The 21,543-nt window shown below is 43.0% G+C and overlaps 1 long non-coding RNA gene across 6 annotated transcripts in view; it reads left to right on the forward strand.

The window, feature by feature from the left end:
• The window catches only part of LOC123792971 (uncharacterized), a 55,654-nt gene that overhangs the window by 18,447 nt on the left and 15,664 nt on the right, over nt 1-21,543 (forward strand). For all 6 annotated transcript variants that reach the window (XR_015726088.1, XR_015726089.1, XR_015726090.1 and 3 more), the window contains exons 3-4: nt 11,720-11,831; nt 13,656-13,717. This is a non-coding gene — a long non-coding RNA (uncharacterized LOC123792971). The remainder of the gene's footprint in view (nt 1-11,719; nt 11,832-13,655; nt 13,718-21,543) is intronic.

Genomic DNA, 21,543 nt, shown 5'->3' on the forward strand with positions numbered 1-21,543 from the left:
TTAAACCTCCCAATTATGTGATAACTCACTGATGATCCACTTTAGACCTTCGAAAAAAAGATACTTTCATATTTTTGTATCTGTGTTTCTGAAAAGTCCTGAAATTCAATAATCTTCTTGAATATCTCGAATATTACCCTGTAATTGCTGATTTTAGGTCAGCACATTTTTTTGCAGGCTGTCTAAAAAAACACTTACTTTTCTATGAAACCGTCTAAGTTTCTTTTCCACTTATTAGATTTATAGCTGATTCTTTCGGAGCTGACTTTCACCTTGACCCGCAGACAATAGCAGAATATGGAATTTTTGGAAGGCAGTAGCTTTGTCTTTCCTGGACAATGTCTAGCTCTTTCACCAGGAACAACCTAAGAAATGTTGCAAATCTGATGCATATGGTTAAAGTAACTCCCCTACAACCTTTTTTCCCCTTCTGATTTGTTTCTCTTGCCTCTAGCAGTTATTAAATCTTGTGCCACTCATATCCTCCATCTGATCACAAAAAATGTGCATCGCAAGATGGTGTTCTTGTGCTGCGGTGAAGCCCATCTTTAGACAGACACTCTGGGGCCCACAGTGAAGCAACGGATGGAATGGATATAAAGATGAGCATTCCTGCATTGCAGAAACCAGGTGGGAAATGGCAGTCATTATATATAGCGGATCCTTTGGAGAACAATTATTCCTTCAAGGTCCTGTGCAGGCATTTCAGACAGTGGCTATCAGGCAGGCTCATCATAGTTTAGGCTCAATTATAGCTCAGATTATTTTTATTTCTAAGTAACTGAGAGAAACAGGAATTGGATATTTCTCTCTCTCTCTTTCTAAAGATTTTATTTAATTCAGAGAGAGAGCGAGCGAGCACGAGCAGGATGGGGGTGGAAGAGGGAGTAGCAGATTCCCCACTGAGCAGGGAGCCTGATGCAGGGCTCAGTCCCAGGACCCTGAAATCGCGACCCGAGCCAAAGGCAGACGCTTAACCGACTGAGCCACCCAGACACTCCAGGTATCTCTCCTCATGTGAATTTTACTTTTTCAGAATGGAACAGGAACAAAGGTGGGTAACTGCTGTAACAGCAGAGAGCATGGTTTCTTCTAAAATGAGGATCATGGGGGTGCCTAGGTGGCTCAGTCGGTTAAGCATCTGCCTTTGGCTCAGGTCACGATCCCAGGGTCCTGGGATCGAGCCCTACAACGGGCTCCCAGCTCAGTGGGGAGTCTGCTTCTCCCTCTAACCCTCCCCCCCTCCTCATGCCCTCTCTCACTGTCTCTCTCTCTCTCAAATAAATAAATAAAATCTTTTACATAAAATGAGGATCGTATTTAGAGCATCTCAAATCAAGACACACAGTCTGACAAAAGGTCAGAATACTGGAAAATGGAAGTGTCTTAATTAAATAGCCCCTAAATAATTTTATTTCATGGGCAAGCAATATTTTTAAAGGGTTCAAAGGAAGCCAGATCCCTATGTAGAAATACGTAGTCCTAACCACTCACATAGCTGTCACCATCTTTGTGTCCTACAGTCCTAGATGCTGGGCCCCGGCTAGACATGTTTAAAGTGTGGCTCCTGGCACAGCTGCATGGTATAAAATACAGATTCCCCAGCCCCAAGAGTCTGGAGGTGTGGGGCTGGGGATCTGAATTTTTAAGCAGTTGACCTGATTCTTCTGCTCACTAATGTCTGAGAACACCCGCCCTCTGCTCTTTCTGATAAGGCAACAGTCGTTTTAAGAGCCCTACCACAGCTCTCGGCTGGAGAGATTTCTCATTTCTCCCAGCCGAGGTCACCCTCCGCCTGCTGCGTTGAACTGCTGCTGGCCCGACTGCTCTCTGCCCGCCGCTCTGCTCTCTGTTCCCACAGTGGAGACGAGCCGGGGGCACCTGTGGGCTCCAGCTCCTCTGTTCCAGGGCCAGGCTGTGGTCTTGCAATTACATTTTTGCAAGCACACCCTCTTTTTCTCAGAGAGGGCAACCATTTCAAATCTCACGTTAAAACAAAAACCACCACTGCTGAACTCTAGCCAAAGCAGGTTGTAAGCAGCTTTTTTAGCCACTGATACAGACAACAGAAAGGTCAACAGCAGCTGGATGCTATGCCAGTGGGGCTTTCTTGTGCTTTCACACTTCAAGAGAAGCACCATTGAGCCAACGTGCCGATGTTACTTTTTTTATTTAAAAAAAAAAAAGACAGCTCTATCTTATTAACAAAACTAAACTACATTAGTTCTTGGAGTTTCATTCTTATTTACAGAAATCTATTGAGAACTTCTTACTGAATCATAGGCTTTATCAACTGGTTATCATCGTGGAACAATTTACTTGGTAATAAATGTATAACTGAGAAACCTGATTTGATTTCAGCTCCAAAAAAATAATTAATACGGGCACTTGGATTTTGGATCTCCACCCGTATCTAATGTGATTCACTAAAAATAGACCACAATCTAGGAGTTAGGATTTCCGGACCAGGTTCCACTGATTACCTATGTCTTGATATTTATGGAACTAGTCATTTCCCAAATATTTCAGCTCCGCTCTTCCAGTCTTTAGAAGAAAAAAGAAAATAACAATAACGATGATAGAATATCAGCCCCTCCAGAGAGTTAGCGGGGAAATGAGAGAGGGAAAAAAGCAAATGGAAATGTTTGAATTGGGGAAAATGTAATGAAAAGCCAAATGGGAATGGGAATAGCAGTCGGCAAGAGGGGAAAGGTGGCATAGAGGGCAAGTGTATCACTGGGGAACATGGAAACTGAGCAGCACGAAGCCTCTTAAGAAATGTTTTAAGTTGGTTTCGATAGTGGCTAAGACGAGAATATTGACACATTACAGAAAGGGACATGCCAAGACCCTGAATAAATTTTAATGAAAGTAGAAATGGATTGCCTTCTGTTATCACGTCAGGGGCCACGGAACTTCAGGAAGCAAATTCTTCACTAGAAGGGTGTTCTTCACAGCCTCTTTAAAGATGGCACACACGTACTTCATTCTATATTAGATTTCAAACACAAAAATAAATGAGAATGAATTTCGTTTCTATACTCACAACCTGACACCCTCAGAAATCTGAATCTTATGCCAGCTTAGAGCAAAAAGCAAAACTGGAAAATTGTAGAGTAAGAAAAGACCATGAGGAAAGAAGAGCAAAGAGTCCACAGAAGGACAGCGAGACTCCTGGTGTCTCTATGTCAGCATGGTGTGATCCATAGTCTACGTTACCACCATCTGTAGGTGGAGACCCAGCCTACGGGATGTGGAGATCGCTCTTTTCACTGGCAGCAGCTTGCTTTTTCTTTTCTTTGCTAGAAATTTTATCTCCTTCCTTTCTAGTTATAGAGTGAAACAGAAGCCTGCTAGCAGGACATGTCTTTCTGCATGAGCCTGACAGAGTAGTCTGTGTTTCCCAGTTTATACCACCGTCCCTGACGAGAGCTCTTTTTCATTGTGTTCTGGAGACAAAAGACCCTTGGGGATAATCAGTAAAGATCCCAACATGGTGGCAGGCAGCCTTCTTTGGACCTTGCAGTGCCATCTCTAATAACGCACAGGGTAGTCAAACAAAACCCTTGGCCAGCATTTGGGAGAGGCCCTGGGGGCATAGCTTTCTCTTTTCCTTTGCATTACATTGCCTGTTGTCACTCATGGAAGGAGTGTGGCGGGATGAAGACACCACCGTCTGGTGTCGCTGCCAGCAGGGAAAATGTGGGGTCTCGAGCCTAGCTCCCCAGCCGATAGCACTGTACACGCCTCGACTGTTAGCTCGGTTTTGCTGCCTGGGGGTAAGCGGAGTTTGCGACGCAGGAAGTGGCTGTGGCAGCCATTTGGATGTCACCTGGGGCCATGAGGGAGACCTCCATCTGTCAAGCCTGTGGAAGGAAGGAGTAGGAACCGAGCAGCAGCTCTGATGGGCTGTGCCTCAGAACAGATGTTTGAGCTGCCGAGTCTTCTCGGTGGTGTGACACAGACCCGGGCGGTGTTCGTATGGAGTGAGGGAGTGAGTGAGACCGTGGGGCTTTGTCTTTGCAGCCTCTTCTGTTGTGGCTCGTTGCAGTGGTCTGAACAGCATGCATGGATTTTATTTTTTTAAAGGGAATTTAACAATTTGTGGGATTTCTCTGGTATCAAGCACTTTGATAATAACTCATCTGCAAAGGGAAAGTTCCATTGTGAGTTGTTTCATTTTGTAAGAAAGCAGAACAGCATCGATTTATTATTTTGCTCTATTTTAGGGTTACTCCCTCTCTAGAGATTCATTTTTAGGTGTCACGCTTTCTCTCTCTCTCCCTCCCTGTCGGGTGTGAGGGAAGCTTTGCAATATGTTTCTGTGAGACTTCTCAAAAGTGATAAATGAGATTTTCAATCTTCTCATTCAAACGGTAACTGCCTGAAAAGCCAAGAAGTGGAGTGAGGGGGTGGAGCTGAAGGTGACAGATTGATGAAGATAAGGAGAAATGCATTTGGAAAGGGAGGGAGGAGCAAACCGAGCAAGAGTTGTAAAAACTAGAAAAGCAGTTCTAAATTGGATTTAGAAATGGCAGAATGACAAAGTGAAGTTTTCTATAGGGAGAAAGTTGCTAGGCTGCCACATTTGAGACAGCCTGGAAATTTTGAAAAGTGAGAATTCAAAAAAGCCAGAGAAGGGTGATTATTTCATAAGAGGCAGACATTGATCCTAGTATCTGAAGAAGCAAGGCTGGGCCGTCTCCTCTGGAGACGTTTACTGGATTCCTTGTTGTGATTTGATCAAAATAGCTTGTTAGTTTTGAGAGGATTAATTATGTGAGTAATCAATTATGTGAGTAATACTTAGTCACAGAGAGCTGACCACAGGAGCCCTGGCATGAATCTGGGATTTCTAAAGACCCCTCATTCTTGTCTTCCTCAGGGTGCCTTCCTTCTAGCTCTGTGACTTATATTATTTCAATCTCCTCTGGCTCCTGAAAATTGCTTAGAAAGGAATGATCCCAGTGATCTACCCCCTTCAAATCTCACTGCCTCACAAATACATCCTTCTCTGCACTCCAACCCATGTGGGGTTAAAGGAAAATCCATTAGAAATCTCCATTGGGACCTAAAGGAGAACACTGGTGTCCAGGTTCGCTGGCTCTCTGGGCTTCCATGGCATCTCTCCTTTTGTCTCCAGCGGGAAACGATCCATGACCTCCTTCCTCCCCGCCAGCCCTGTTGTCCTCTGGCTAGTCTGAGTGCCTTCGAGTCTTACAGTGCTCAGAGCAAGAGAGCTGGACACACCTCATCTCTCCACCTAGCTCCAAGGTTTCCAGTGAGAACCAAATGAAATACTGTATCCAAAATGCTTTGTAAAACAATACAAGCACAACCCACGTATAGGTGTGATTACAGTACTAGTCTTAAAAAAGTCAGCTCCTTTTCTTGCCTTTGCATGTCTCCAGCTCACGTGTGTCTGTTTCACTGCATGAGCCCATCCATGAGTGCATCTAGCCGAGTATATTTGCAAAGTTTCTGATGCCTTATTTTTTAAACAGTTCTTTCTGTGTCACCATTAAAGTGTTACAGGGTTCAGATTCCAATTAGTACCATCGTGCATTTACAAATGGTGGTCAACTCCTCACTCTCAACAGAAGTTAAGAGCAACACGTATTGAACAGCACAGGAACTAGAGAAAGTGCTTTTATAATGAGCACCCTTTTTCATCAGACTTAGCATCCGCAGAACAAATTGAATTCCATAATCCCCATAAGGCCTAAAGATGAACTATCTTATTTTTTAAGACAAAGATGAACTCAGTGTCAGGGTTGTGCAAGAATATGATTGCTAGTTCTTTTATTATCATATATAGTACCTTTCCTTTGAAAAGCCAAAGGGCATTTTACAAACTCCGACAGTGATCCTCACAATGTCCCTCTGGGCTGAGTAGGCTTCATTACAAACAATAAATAATAACTGCCCTTTATTTTGAAATGTCTCCTACAGAATTTATTAACAATGGAATGGCTAGTCATGATTCATGGATTCTTTTTTTTTTTTTTTTTTTGAAGAGATAGAGACAGCCAGCAAGAGAGGGAACACAAGCAGGGGGAGTGGGAGAAGAAGAAGCAGGCTCCTAGTGGAGGAGCCTGATGTGGGGCTCGAACCCATAACGCCGGGATCACGCCCTGGGCTGAAGGCAGACGCTTAACGACTGTGCCACCCAGGCGCCCCATGATTCATGGATTCTGAAGGGAGCTTATTTCCTGGGAGTTAGAGAAGATAGTAGATTTCCATGGGTCTCTAACTGCTAGAGCTGTTTTGCTTCAAAAAGCTGGTTGCCTCAGAACAACTCCAGTGCACTTGAAAAGTATCTCTCATAATTACTGGCATTTACTTTCAGATTGAAAGAAGCATAGACTATGATAATATTACATAAAATAAATACGGGATGGTTATCCAATTTACTGACTCACCGAAGATCTGCCAACAAGATAAGAGCTACCTCGGGCACGTCTTCTGACTGAGTTCTCCTGATCTAGTGTTTGGGGTTTTTTTTTTTGTTTTTTTGTTTTTTTGTTTTTTTTAGTTTTTTTTATTGGAAACACTAGTCACACTGCCTGGCTACCTTTCAGATATTCCTGAGGGAAGTGTCTCATCCTCAGGCCCTGCTGAGGAAAGAGCCCTGGGCAGTCATATTTGATACTATATGTCCTTCTCTCTCCTGGACATAAATGGGTACATAGTAGGATGGGCACTGGACCCCAAGGCAGTCAGTGTGTGGGTTAGCTAGTGACCTGGGCACAGAAAGATAATCTGAGACAATTAGGTGGTGTATCTTGGGCATTTCATGTGGGATGTGTCAAGAGAATAAGGGGGTTAGCAATGGGGCAAGAGAGTGAAAGGGGTTGCGATAGAGCCAGGTCACGAGGGACATAAAACTATACATGAGTTACAGTTATGAATGAGCAGACACCTCAAGATGGAGAAAATAATCAGATTAGAGAGTGAAGAAGCGAATTCGTAGGAAGAGAAGACAGAAGGCGAGTGGAGAAGAGTTGATGCTGCAGACCGTGGAGCCCTGCGGCAAAGACGTACCACTGCCGAGGACTCCAGAGAAATCTTGGGTGAAGACCTATCCTTCAGTTTGTTCTCCAAGGCTTGACCTTGAACCCTACTCGGGCTCCTGTTTCTGTATACCTGTGACATTCCTTTTCCTTTATCCCATTTGTATGTCCCTAATACCTGGACCAGAAAGTTCCTTAGGAGAGTGGCCTTTCCAGTCTGAGATGGAGAGTCAGATATGTTCATTGCTGTGTCCACTTCACCAGTGTATGAAGATAAGCCATAGTCATTCACTTAAAAAAAAAGAAAAAAACCCAAACCCTTCTTTCCAGAATATTATTCAACAATCATTGAGATCAATGGTGTGTGTGTGTGTGTGTGTGTGTGTGTGTGTGTGCAATCTCTGTGCATTCTTTTCCTAACCAATGTTTTTTTGTCCTACCCAATTACATGAGCATCGAAACTCATACTCGAAACACCTGACAAGGGTTGTTACAATTTACTCTTCTCCCCAGACACCACTTCCAGAATTACCTATTTTCTTTGGCCATATAATATTCAACGCAACTATCTCTTATTATCATTCTCTGGCTTTGATTAATTCTTTTTTTAAATTGCTGAATTCTAAATCGCTTTTGAGAAATAAAACTAAAAGGACTCGTATAAAATGTGCACCATTTCGTTAATGTTTATTCTCCTTGGTATTATTTATTAAACAATTAAATTACTATTAGCAAATGGTAATTGCAGGGTATACAATGTGAATGTCTATGATATCATATCAGTATATTTTGCTGATAGAGTTTAATTTAAATGGTTAGTGGTGATTGGTCCTTTTTCTTAGAAAAAAGATAATAAGGGTGCCTATTACAGTCCACTTAGATTAATTAATGCATTTGTTCAGGAAATTCCAGTGGTGTCATGAGTTAATGATATGGAAAGATACTGATTTTTGAGCATATGGTCAGTGTGAAAGATAACTGCCCAGACATAGAACAGGCTAAGATTGAATGGCTTAGTGTCTGTGAACCATTACTCCTTGTCTCTTTAGAGAAGATAGCACTCTTAAGTCATAACTAGCTGAAATCCTTTACATTTCCTTGAGGAAAGGAATAGTTTGGGCATCAGTGATCTCTCATGTTTTTCTCAGCAATAACCTCTTAAAATTTATTTCTCCTTCATGGATTCCTTGTTTTAAAAGTGGCTATTTTCAAATATGTTTTAGTTATTAATTTATTGAAAACGTTCATTAAATACATACTTAACAAGAAATAGAAGCTCCTGTTTAGTATGATAGAACAATCTTAGCACACAGACTTTATAGAATTTCAGTTATTTTCAAAATAATTCTAACATTTTAGCCATTTTGCACAAATATTTCCCCTGGGGTGTTTGAGATATTGAAAATAGCTTAAAAATTCTGTCAATACCTTCTGCTATTTCTACAGAATACCAGGGTGAGAACAACTATAGGTTCTGTGTCTGTGTTCTTTCAGATTACCCAGGGCAGCCTCGATATCAAATATGCAGTTCTGGGCACCTGGGTGGCTCAGTCGTTAAGGTGTGTGTCTTCAGCTCAGGTCACGATCCCAGTGGGATTGAGCCCTGAGTTGGGCTCCCTGCTCAGTAAGGAGTCTGCTTCTCTCTCTCCCTCTGCCCCTAACCACCCCACCCCCAACTTGTGTTCTCTCTCTCACACTCTGTTTCAAATAAGTAAATAAATCTTTTAAAGAACTATGCAGTTCCACAGTCAGCTCTGACGTGGGATTGTAGTAATGTGGTTGTTACATCTTAGATCTTCTTGTCCTTTCTTGCTAACGGAATCTTGATTTGGTCAATTCCTCTCCAGGGGACATTTGTTTCAGCAGAGGCTGACCCCTCATCAACCCCAAGGAAGACTCATAATTGGTTTAGGTCTCTTCCCCCTTGGCTTTCTTTCTTTCTTTTTTAAATTTTTAAAGTTTATTTATTTTTAGTAATCTCTTTACCCAACATGGGGTCTGAACCCACGACTATGAGATCAAGAGTCTCATACTCTTCTGACTAAGCCAACCAGGTGCAGCCCCCCCACCACTTTGCTTTTAAGTGATTTGGTATGTATGCTACCTAGCTCTATCAATGGGGATTGAGGGGAAGTCTGCCAATTTAAACTCATCATGGTAGGTATGTGACAGAAGTCTGCCTAGCAAGAAGCCTAATGGGGAAACTTTATGGAATTCTTTCTTTGTTCTTAAAATGTAAGGGGGATACCTGGGTGGCTCAGTCGGTTAAGCATCACCTTCAGCTCAGGTCCTGATCTCAGGGGTCTGGGATCGAGTCCTGCATCAGACTCCCTGCTCAGTGGGGAACCTGCTTCTCCCTCTGCGTCTGCTCCCCCTGCTTGTGCTCTCTCTCTCTCTCTGATAAATAAATAAATAAATAAATAAATAAATAAATAAATAAATAAAATCTTGAAAAAAATAAAGTGGAAGGAAAGGAAGATCTTTTCCTTTCCCTTTGTCTGGCTTGTGGAAGTGCTATATAGTGATGTGGTACCTGGAGCTGCTGCAGTCATTTTGTGACCATGGGGGGACTGCTAACACATTGAGAACGGGCAGACTGGAGGATTGAAGGAATCTTGGCCCTGCCTGATAATTTGTTAAGCAACTTTATTAACTGGAACTTCTTTGCCTCTGGATTTCTTTTTATGTGATGTGGCTTAAGATCCTTCTAGCTGCATTTTTCTAGATATTTCTTTTCCTTGAAGCTGAAAGTATGTCAACTGATATATAACTGTGATTATAACTTTTAAAATATTAGCAATAGACAAAAGTACTCAGGAATCTCAGAGTTGGGAGGGCCTTGAAAAGTAATTTATCCAATTGTACAAATTAAAAGTTTGACGGGCAGCTTATAATTGCCATTAGATGTTGTGACAGTCGGCTTGCCCTGACATCCTGAAAGTGTCACTATAACCTTGGAAGTGGTATATTATCTGTAAGAGGAGACCTGTTATGAACTGAATTTTGTTCCCTTCCTCCCCACATTTATATGTTGAAGCTCTAACCCCAAATGTGATTACGTTTGGAGACAGAACTTCTAAAGAGGTAATTACAGTTAAATAAGGTCATAAAGATGGGGCTTTAATCCCATAGGACTGATGTCCTTATAAGATAAGGAAGAGGCGGGGCACCTGGGTAGCGCAGTCCTTAGGGGTCTGCCTTTGGCTTGGGGTGTGATCCCGGTGTTCCGGGATCGAGTCCCACATTGGGGTCCTATGCTGGGAGTCTGCTTCTTCCTCTCCCACTCCCCCTGCTTGTGTTCCCTCTCTCGCTGGCTGTCTATCTCTGTCAAATAAATAAATAAAAAATCTTTAAAAAAAAAAAGAAAAGGAAGAGGCACCAGAGATACACACACAGAGGAACACCCATGTGAGGACATGGAAGAAGGTGGCCATCTACAAGCTAAGAGAGAGGCTTCCTTAAACCCACCAACACCTCAGTGTTGGACTTCTAGCCTCAAAAACTTCAAAAAAAAAAAAAAAAAGAAAGAAAGAAAAGAAAAATCAGTTGTTTAAGCCACTGGGTCTGTGATATATTATTATGACAGCCCTAGCAAACTAATATGAGATCCAAACAAGATTGCTTTAAATATAAGCAAATTTATCCCACATAACACAGAGAGTTCTAGAGTTAGGACATTTCCAAGGCCGACTCATTAACAGCTAAATAATGTGAACAAGGACCCAAGCTCTTTCCATTTTCCAGTTCTGTCATCCTCAGGGTATTGACTTTTGACCCCTAGGCTTGTCCACGCACGGATGCAGGCGAGCTGTGTCAGCTCCGGGTGTTATTTCCACTCACAGCTGTTTAAGAAGCAGAAAAGTCAGCTTCTCCTCATGCAAATCTGTGTGAGTGAAAAAGCTTCTCCAGAAGCATCCCCCCCCCAGGCCCCCAGCCCCTCCCTCCCATAGTCCTTTGGTCAGGTCCTACTAGTCAGAATTGTGTCCGGTGCTTCTGCCTAAGGAATCCCTTCAAGGAGAACGGGGATTACTGTGATTGCTTTAGATCAACTGTGATTCACTCCCGGGGGCTGTTTGGGGCTGAGCCTCCCCCGAAGCGGGTAGCCCCTCGGTATCTGCGAGCTAGGAACTACGGGATGTGGAGAGGGGTGAGTCTTGGATAGGCAACCAACATGGCTCCTGTTGTGTGTTTATTCCATTTCCTGCTTTGATCTACAGTCCTCGCCTGACACATCTTAAAATCGCCAGGGCAGGGAAGACAGTAAACACATCCCCTAAGATTCCCCAACTTTCTTTGACCTTACTCCACGCCGATTAAGCAGCTTTCTCTTGATTCCTCTGGCTTCCTAACTACCGTGATATCAGGCAGGGAGGTCCCGGAGAGCCCACTGACAGAATTAGTACATTAGAGAGGTGGATCCCATGTTATACATTAGTAACTTCATGTTGTGACCTCATGTCACAGTCCCAGGTGTGTCATTAGAGTAAATACTTTGTCCATCATTCCCTGGGCACTTTCTGTGTGCCGGGCACCGCTGGAGGTGCCAGCCATTCAGAAGTGAATAGGGTGGGCTCTCTCTGGGGGAGCTGACCTCCCAGAGGTGACGGTCAGAGCGACCACTGAGGGAGCGAGGGCCAGACTCTGGGTTCAGCGCTTTCCAGGTTGCACAGTCGCCCTCACTGTTACCTTCTGTTCTTACTTCCTAGGATTCTTTCCCTCGCTCGTTCTCTGCCTGTCACTCTGGTCCATGAACTCCTGAAGCAACACTTTCGGAAATGATTCCTAGCCTGGAATACCTTTTCCCCAGGGATCCTTGTGGTGAGTTCTCTCATCCCCTTGCAAAATTGGCTCCCATGTTACATTCACAAAGACGCTTTTCTCCATCATTCTATTGAAGCTTCCAACTTCCCAACGCTTCCCGTTGCCCTTCCCTGCCTAGCCTTTTGCCATAGCATTTCGGACCATAGAGCATGCTGTGTATTTCATACATTGCTTTTATTTATTGCCAGCCTTCCCTTACCAAAATACAAGCTCCTCGAGGGCAGGGCTTTTTGTCTGTGTCCCTAATGTCTACGATAGTACCTGACACATAGTAGGATCTCAGTAAACACATTTATGGAATAAATGAATCATCTCCTATACGTAGAATTGTTATTTATATGAGTTGCTCTTGGTTACAAAGCTAGGAAGTGGTGGAACTAAGATTTGAATCCAAGTACATCTGAAATTCTCCAGTCTCCGTATTCTTTTGAGTTTATGAATCTGCAAAGACAAGTACAAGACCCTGGATCATGGTAACCCTTGGAGACCCTATTTCCGTGGAGACCTCATGGACACCAGCAATTTTTTTTAAAAGATTTTATTTATTTATTTGTCAGAGAGAGAGAGAGCACTCAAGCAGGGGGAACTGCAGGCAGAGGGAGAAGCAGACTCCCTGCTGAGCAGGGAGCCTGATGCGGGGGGACTCCATCCCGGGACCCTGGGATCATGACCTGAGCCTAAGGCAGATGCTTAACCCACTGAGCCACCCAGGCGCCCCTACACCAGCAATTTGAAGAGGGGAAATTTAATATGAAGAATTGTTAGCTTGCAAAAAGTAATTAACAACTAAAAGGGGTAAAAAGAGATTCCAGGAGGTAAAGAAGTAGTTAAGTACAGAAAGCAGCACCTGTCCCTAGGCTGAGAGAGTGCATAGGAAGGAACTTCAGACACTAAGAAGAAGCTCCCCCCCTCCCCCCCCCCCCCCCCCCCGCCCCAGGGGTTGAAATTCAGAACCTCTGAGGAGAGGATACACGTGGCTCCTTGGTGCTGGCGAATCTTGCTGGAGGGGTGGGTTGAGGCTGACCACTATTCCCCACACTTGCCAAATCTGCTGATGGTCTAGTGGAAACCTCACACCAGGGGGGAAAAAAAAGGAAAATCCCTGCCTCTTGTTCTGGCCCTTGCAGAGTCTCTCTAGTACCCTTTGTTGACAAAGCCTATATGATCTAGCCAGCAAAGGAGATGTGTTTACAGGGACCTGCTTTGGCATCACAAAGCAGGGCAAAGAAGGGTGGATTTGAAACTGTGAGACAATCAATTAATACCTGGCCCACCAACTTAACAGTGGCCCGAGGGGCCATATGTAGGCAGGTCAGAGTGATTGCGCCTGTCTCCTTGGAAAGTTCACTGTCTCAGAACCTGCCTGAGCTGTTCCTCCACATTTTCTTCCCACATATCATTGGAGAACAGTTGCTCTAGTCTTTTTGTTGGTCTGCTCAGGATTTCCATGGAACCAGATGGGGCGGCAGATGATTCCGCTGAGGGAAGCAATATTTTGGTTAATATCGTCTGCCCCTATTTTTTTCCACAATTAATTTCTTCCCAGTCTTATCATGTCCTTGAAGGAAGATTGTAGAGCTGCTATCTCTTCTGCTCACACACACTGCACCCTCAGTTTGATTTTCTAAGCCTTGGGATGCCGGGGGGGTCCCAGGATACCATGCATCTCCTGCTGGAGAATAGAGACTGTTTCCCTCTGTGTATGGACATCAGGGGTTCGTGCTTTCCCCCTGAACAAGGCTCTAAAACATCCCTGAAATTCCTCCTGTGTATTTTAATCAATATCAGCTTATTAAAGTTTCTCTTTCCTTACTTCTTCAGATCCTTCGCCTGAAAATACAGTGCCGCGCCTCTTCCACGTCTAGGGTTTCATCTTGCTGCGGGTAAGGATTCAGGATGTCATTTGGAGGTCTGCCCCTTTCAGGCAGGCCATTTCTAGTTTTGCTGCATGGGCATAATCGTAACCTTGTCGAAAGCAGCAGAGCTTGTTTCCGGGGAGAGGTGAGGTACGTTAAAGACAACAGGCTCTCTCATAGTCTGCATTGAACTACAGTTTGGGTCAGACAGTTTTTTAATTGGTTTGGGTTTTCAGTCCATTAAAGGAAAGCTCTGATTATGTTTTACAGCAGGGCCACTGGGCAAAAATCTGCTTTATCTGCACAACGACTGTGATTCCATTTCATTTGACCACACCATTGAAAGACACTTACTGTGTGCTAGGGAGCGGAGGCGTCCTCTGGGCTGCCCCCCCTCCGCCCCCGCCCCAGAGCACCTGATACACCACAGAGCCCTGAGGGAGGGCACTCAGGTGCACCGTCTGATGTTCGGTTAGCCACTTGGATAACTTCAACATCAGGCTTGGATCTTGCGAACACCAGGGTGGTCTCTGCGTTAAGAAAGCAGCATTTACAGACCCCAGATCCCAAAGTGAGCTGACTTCCCCCGACATCCCTGGCTTATGCAGGGAAAGCCAGATCTTTCAACTATAATAGCTGATTGAGGAGTAAGAAGGGAAACCATAGTCCCGGAACATTGCAGTGCCCATTGGAAGGAAAGCATGCAGGGCGCCAGTCGGTTAAGTGTCTGCCTTTGGCTCAGGTCCTGATCCGGGAGTCCTGGGATCTGAAGGAGCCCCAAATTGAGTTCCCTGCTCAGTGGGGAGTCTGCTTCTCCCTCTCCCTCTGCCCTTCCTCTCTCCCTCGCTCATTCTCTATCTCTCAAATAAATAAATATCTTTTTTTTTTTTTAAGGGAAGCATGCTTGCTAGTGTCTATGATTTGTTATCCAAAATAGTCTTAAAATGACAAAAAAAATTGAGGAGAAAGGAGGTAAATAACTAAGATTTTTAAAACCTACGAGCCTGGGGTCTGGATGGCACGCTGAAATGTTTCCTGTATGCATCAGTATCACTAAAAATAATTATATTGAAAAATCACTTCCAGCCTTGGGAAAACATCATTCAAAAGTAAAGGAGACTTTCTTTGCCTTTCAATCCTTTGTGATAGGGACTTATGTCCTAGAAGACCAGGCCAAGAAGACATTTATTTTTAAGATGCCAATCTATCCGTGTTTTAAGACTTCAAAAAATATTGATAGCTTCCTGGTCAAACTAAAGAGTCCACATGCTTTGTGGGCAAAAAATTATAAAAGGCATGTCTTTCCCTTGATTAAAATGTAAGTGCCTTACTAAATGCTGATCTCTTGAGGGTTGGCACCGTAGGCCTGTTTATGTTGCTATCCCTGATGCCAGCTTGGTACGACCTACAGTCAGCCATCAGCAAAGGCTAGGAAGGAAGGGAAGAGAGAAGAAAGAAAATGAAAGGAGGGAAGTGGAGGCAGGGAGAGGAAAGGGAGGGAGCCTTCAGACAGGGACTGAGGATGAATATAGCAGAAAAGAAGCCCTTCAAACAAGACCGAGAGACCGGGCAGAGAGTGATGGGTCAAAGGCGAGAGCTAGTTTGCCCTTTCTTCCTCCAGAATGTTTTTTTCTTCTTTGGGTTTTTTTTCTTGTTCTCCAACACATTTTGAGGGGTTCCATCTGCTTTTCATAGCTTCGTAGAATAAATATTTTCTGTAGTAAAGGGAGCAACAGGGGCTACCAAGAGGTGTCGCCTGACATGTCCCTTCCTGACTGCGCCATCCACCGAGGCTGTCACGGTGTGAGTGGAGGGAAAGGCGGGCATCCTTTTGTCCTTTAATTTTTCAGAGAATAAGGTACCTGGGAGCTGGATAAATATCTGTAAGGAAATTAAAGCTTTTTTGTATTAAAAAAGAGCCAAGTAAAGGTGAAGTCTTATTAGACAGGACACACTTGATGCACGTTACTGAGAACGGGGTCTTTTGTGGGCAATGCAAATGACTTTTGTCCTAATAACATTTTCATGATGCTAATTTAAAACATTCTTAAAGCCTCAATTAAAAACAAATGCACTTCTTTGACTTTTATGTTTTAAAAGAAGCCTAATTTTAAGACTATAATTGAGGATTAATTACACTGCCCTTTTCCATAGACCTCATAATAAAATACCATGCACTGTTTTCAACACTTACAGAAAGAATTTCAGCACTTGATTTTAAAGTAATTTTTCCTAAACTTTCTCTCAAAAGTAAATGATACTTAGAGTATAACCGTAAGTGTGTAACATTAATTAGCCAGGATTTCCTCTTAGGAGTGACACTTCTTTATCTGCCGTCTGAAAATAATAGATTAATTATTTTTTGGTGCTGTCTATATAACACGGGGGTTATGATTGCGGATTGAAATAAAAATAGTGCACCTTTCATATTCTAAATGTACCTTCTCCACACCCATTGTCATCCTGGGTTTCCTCTCTTGGAGTCGGGCTTGTCGACCTCTGAGAGCCCACGCCAAAACCCACACCTCAACCTGGGAGCCCCCAGGGACTCTTCTTCCCTTTACAGATCCCACAGTCCCGCCAGTTACCTGTCCTGTAGATCCTGTCTCCTTGTCATTTCTTCTCTCCGTTTGCTCCCCTCGTCCTCAGTGCACTGGGAGTTCTTATCAACCTTTGCCTGCGTGCTCCGGTGAGATGCTTTCTGGCATAGTCCCATCAGGAAAGGGAGGCATTCCATCTCCCCAGTGTATTATTTTTTAGACTTGATGAAATGAAATCCATGCACTATTTGTCTAACGTTTTTATACATTCGTAAAGATAAATTTTAGATACAGATGAATGACGCAATAATTTTTAAAAGCTGAATTTATTAACAGCACAAAAGCAATTTTCTCACAAATTATAGAAATGTGTTTACTTTTATTAAACATCTTACATTAAAAAATTTTAGGGGCGCCTGGGTATCGCAGTTGTTAAGCGTCTGCCTTCGGCTCAGGGCGTGATCCCGGCGTTCCGGGATCGAGTCCCACATCGGGCTCCTCCGCTGGGAGCCTGCTTCTTCTTCTCCCACTCCCCTGCTGTGTTCCCTCTCTCGCTGGCTGTCTCTCTGTCACATAAATAAATAAAATCTTTAAAAAAAAATTTTGTACATAAACTTTTTATTTAGTTTTATTTAACATACATGGAGAAAAGAGGACAAATCATCAAGTTTCTAGCTTGATGAAGTTTTGCAAAGTGAACATAGACATGTGACCATGTAATTTAAATTAGGTCCAGGAGATAGAACAAGAACATTACCAGAACTCAGAAGCTCCCCTGTGACCTCCCCTAGTCTGCACAGCCCCCACCCCCGCTGCCAAGGATAACCACTAGCCTGACCTCTGCCACCGCAGACGAAGACGACGTTTACTTGTTTTGAACTTTATATAGTAGTAAAATTGCACATCCTTCTCACGTCTGGCCTCTTTTGCTCAATGTGAAGTTTCTCAGCTTTATTCTCAGAAACTGATTTATTCTCATCCCTGAGACATCTTACTAGTTTGGGTGACTTCATCCTACCAATAGCTAACATCTCAAAGCACAACATACAATTTAGGTAAGGCTTTCTTTATTGATATAAAGTAATATTTCAAGTATAATGGACAATTTAAACTATTTTGGCCAGCATCTCATCAGATCTAAGCCTCCAACGTGGTCGAGGGAGAGTTTGGGCTAGGAGAAGAAGCATTAGCCATGACTTTTCCTTGTCCTTGAATTATTCGTATCCTCTACAATCTCATGTCTCTTTGCAGGAATCTTTTATAAACCATGTGTCCTCTTTGCCAGGGCTAGTTTAGCTGAAATTAGATAACATAAGCCATAAATCCACTTGACCAGGCACACAGTAGGTGCAATATACAGTCTAAAGTGTGTGAGATGAGGAGTGGCCCGCCAGCTCATCATGAAACCCTCACTACTGTTCTATCAGAGTAAGTAACACGTGGCTCATTGGCACGCGGAAAAAGTGAAGGTCTTCACATTAATTCACATATTAAACGTCAGTAAACCTTAATTTTTTTAGGAGACAATATAATAAATACATAGCAACAAGTTCCAATATTTCCTTCCCCTGCCCTAGTGGGTCAGTCTGCAGCCCTCCCCAGGGTATATCCTTCCCACTTTGGAAACCACTGCTGAAATAAAGGGCTGTAAGAGCTCCTGCCAGCTCTTTGCTAGCCTCTTATCCCACCGAAGTCTACCCTCCAAATAGCTGCTACAGCCTGTTTGTTAAATGCATATCTAATTAAGGTATTTCCTCGCTTGAAACTTCACTCCCCATCCCCCTTCATTAGCTTTACAAATTGCCTCCAGCCTTCACCGCCAAGCTCTTCATTCCTGCGCTTCAGACTGAGCTGTCCCCTCTGCAGAACTTCCCGGCTAGCCTCTGGTCATGCTAAACTGCCTATTGTTATCTTAACATAAGCCAGGCTGACCCAGGCCTCTTTAACTTTTGCTGCTTTGGCTTCCTTGCCCAGAAGGCACTCTTGCAACTTGCACGTGGGATGAATACTTTTGCATTTTTGCAACTCATCTTAAGAATCATCTTTTCCATGGAGTCTCTCTTTTTTAGCAGTGGGGTTTTTGCAGCCATCTTACGCAACAAGGCTCTGCCCTCTACTCCTGCCCCAGTTTCTGGTGCCAGCACCTTCTCAAAAGGTACATTCTGAACAGACAGTGATGGTTTACAAATGACCAAATTCATCAGGCTTATAAAAAAAAGTGACTGGTTCTCAAACTTTAGAGTTTAACACAATCATCTAGAAGGATTTTCAAAGCACAGACAGTTGGGTCTTACTCCCAGAATTTCTAATTCAGTCTTGTGCACTACACAGAAAACATATTCTAGAAACTTCCATCAGAGCTCCCTTACTCTAATGTTGGCAGTAGTGGAGCAACCTGGTTGAGGTGTGGATAGAGTGGTGCTGTGGAAAGATTATACGTCATATTTCAAAGACTAGATGCTAATAAGGTTTCTAGGCTGCAGCACTTGATATTCGGGCCTGGTAATTCTTTGTTGTGGGGAGCTGTTCTCTGTCCTGTGCATTGTGGGATGTTTACCACCATCCCTGGCCTCTATCCACTCATTGCAAGTAGCAATACCACCCTCATCCCCTCCCTGACCTCTCTCCAAAGCCCTCACCTCAGGCTGTAACAACCCAAAATTTCTTCAGACATTGCCAAATGTTCTATGGGGAGCAAAATCACCCCCAGTTGAGAAACACTGTGCTGGATTCATCGCTTCTTAGCTGTGTGATTTGGGCCTAATTAGGAAATGTCTCTGTATTTCAGTATTATCCATCCAGTGGGTATAATGCCCCATCTTGAAAGGCTTACATAAGCTGATGTGTACGAAGTGCCTCACTGGGCTCAGCTGGGCTCGCCCTGAAACTCCATATTCTCCTGGCTTCCAAACCCTAGACAATTACATTGCTTCATTTGCCTTTTTCTCCCTTTCATTGACTCTTCCGTTGCCTTCAGCCTGCTAATCCTCATGTTCTCCAAGGCTCATTTTTAATGACTCCAGTGGTTTCTTTGTGTAAATGACTATAAAATCTAGATCTCTAGGCCCCATCTCTTTCAACCTCCGATTGTGTGTCAGCGATGGCCTGTTGGATATTTGGACTTTGATTTTTCTTGCTGATAACTCAATTCAACATGTATGAAATGATTCATTCTATTCCTTTTTTTCTTTCTGATTTTCCTACTTAAATGCATCATTACTCTTTTTTTTTTTTTTTTAAAGATTATTTAATTTATTTGAGAGAGACAGAGCACACATTTGGGGCGGTGGGGCAGAGGGAGAGGGACAAGTAGACTCCCCACTGAGTGTGGAACCCACCTTGGGGCTCAATCCCAGGACTCTGAGATCATGACATGAGCAGAAGTCAGACACTAAACTGACTTGAGCCACCCAGGTGCCCCAAGGTTTTAACTTTAAAACCAAAACTGCAGGGGCGCCTGGGTGGCACAGCGGTTAAGCGTCTGCCTTTGGCTCAGGGAGTGATTCCGGCGTTATGGGATCGAGCCCCACATCAGGCTCCTCTGCTATGAGCCTGCTTCTTCCTCTCCCACTCCCCCTGCTTGTGTTCCCTCTCTCGCTGGCTGTCTCTATCTCTGTCAAATAAATAAATAAAATCTTAAAAAAAAATAAAAATAAAAATAAAAAAATAAAAACAAAACTGCAAATTAAAATTAGTTAAGTATTTTAATTAAATGTCTGCAAAACCTAACATGTTGTCAACTAATCAAATGCAAATCAACTTTTAGACAATTAGGTATAGATTATATTTAATGTGGGATTTGGGTTCCCTTGGGTAGGTTTGACAGAAGATGGGGTTGGGTTGCCACATTCAGTGCTTAGGCCCTGGGGACGGTGATAGTCTTGAACGGTTCTTCTGGAGAAGTCGGAAATTCAGTTTTAATGGGAAATGTTCTCATTTTAAATGTTGGCAACTTATTTATTTGCATTTTTTAAAAAGTATGTAGGCATTTGTGACAATATGGATAGACCTTGAAGGCGTTATGCTAAGGGAAATAAGTCAGAGAGGGAAAGACAAATACTGTACGATCTCACTTATATGTGGAATCTAAAAAAACTGAACTCATAAAAACGAAGAATAGAATGGTGATTGCCAGGGGGAATCGGGGAGATTTTGGTCAAAGGGTACAAACTTGCAACTAGAAGATGAGTAAGTTTTGGAGAATTCATGCACAGTGCAGTGATTATAGTCAACAATACTCTATTATATACTCCAGAGTTGCTAAGAGACTAGGTCATAAACGCTCTCACCACAAAAAAGAAATGGTAATTATGGGACATGATAGAGGCGTTAACTAACACTATTGTGGTAATCATACCGCAATAGATAAATGTACCAAACCGAACTTTGTACATCTTAAACCTACACAGTGTGATGTGCCAATTATATCTCAATTTAAAAAAATAGTACGTAGTCTAAATAAAATCTGCGGTGGGCCAGACCGGGCCCGTGGGCTACCAGTGTATGAATTTGATTTGACTGGTTTGGATTATTGAGATAGTCTTACGGATTTCTCCACCTTCATTCTTTTGACCCATCTTGTTCACAGATCTCCCTTCAAATTTTCTAAATCTTCAATCCATTTATCCACAGAGGAAGTACAAATTGCTAAACCTGACTTTCAAAAAATGACATCATTTTGCTTTTAATTACCTTTCCAACCTTATTTTTCATGATACCTGCTACAGGAATTCTGCACTGTATGCAGATTGGACAAGCCAGGTGAATTACAACCTCTAGATTTTCGCTGACACAGTTTCCCTCCCCTGGATGCCTGTATTTCTCTTCTCCATTTATTGAATTCTTCCAGGACTCTCAAACTCGCTTCCTGTCTGCATTCTCTGTAGATTCTTTCTTGAGCTTTCCAAACCAATGTTACCTCTTTCTGTGGTGTTTGTTGTCCCTAGCATTCCTTTGGTAGATAATTTATGCCCCTTTGTCATTTTAATTCATGTTCACGTGCATTTTGGTTTTGTCTCCTCAATAAATTATGATGATGGTGACGAATCTAGAGTAGTATATGCTGCTTCAAAGTCTAGAAAATTAACAAATCAGCGCATCCAAAGTCTAGAAAATTAACAAGTTAACGCATCCAAAGTCTAGAAAATTAAAAAATGTCCTTGAATAATAATAATACCATGACACCAAAATGGAGAGTCAATACGTAAAAAAGGTCATTACTCCAGCTGCCTGGGAACATTCCTAAGACTGATGGAATGTTGGACTGAATTGGCCAGATGTTCTGCTCAAAGTAAAATGTATTTTTTTTTAGAG

Source organism: Ursus americanus, chromosome 11, assembly GCF_024610735.1.
Source record: "Ursus americanus isolate L20-20 chromosome 11, mUrsAme1.1.p, whole genome shotgun sequence".
NCBI classification, from domain to species: Eukaryota; Metazoa; Chordata; class Mammalia; order Carnivora; family Ursidae; genus Ursus; species Ursus americanus.